The sequence below is a fragment of the Macrobrachium nipponense genome, chromosome 24 (genome assembly GCF_015104395.2).
Source record: "Macrobrachium nipponense isolate FS-2020 chromosome 24, ASM1510439v2, whole genome shotgun sequence".
Lineage (NCBI taxonomy): Eukaryota > Metazoa > Arthropoda > Malacostraca > Decapoda > Palaemonidae > Macrobrachium > Macrobrachium nipponense.
In genome coordinates, this window is record NC_061091.1 from 32,942,344 (window position 1) to 32,942,790 (window position 447).

Sequence of the window (447 nt, forward strand, 5' to 3'; positions counted from 1 at the left end):
TTATTCAGCATTTATGATAATTGTTTTTCTTGAGATTTCAATTACAATAAGTATTTCCATGTCTATGGGCTCACTTCGAATTGTCAGAGTCAGAAATTCAATTCTATAGAACTAGGAATATGGCGTGGTAATCTCTCACCCGGAAATTGATCTCATCGTGATTTGGCTCTCATCAATCTTTCGCCAAGTCCCTCTTACTGATATATGAAAGTCTCTCTTGAAATCTGTTATTGCTATCCTTTGCTATTCAACGGCCCTCACTGTTTCCTTTATTTGTTTTGAGAAAAAAAAAGAAGCGTATTATGCGTTGATATGAAGTAGAGCCTTCTAACGTCCCATTGCTATTAGCATGTCCACCGATAAATACTTACTGCTTTATAAGAAATGAAAAACTATAAAAACCATGATGATTGAAATAATAAATGACAGAAAACAGTAAAAAATTTA

At 33.3% G+C, this 447-nt stretch overlaps 1 protein-coding gene across 1 annotated transcript in view; it reads right to left on the reverse strand.

Annotated features, from left to right (window-relative positions):
• Positions 1 to 428: 428 nt before the first annotated feature.
• The window catches only part of LOC135205565 (keratin-associated protein 19-2-like), a 2,205-nt gene continuing 2,186 nt past the window's right edge, over positions 429 to 447 (reverse strand). Inside the window, exon 2 of the mRNA XM_064236332.1 lies at positions 429 to 447. This exon is cut by the window's right edge and continues 379 nt beyond it. The gene's annotated coding sequence lies outside the window, so the exon portion shown is untranslated.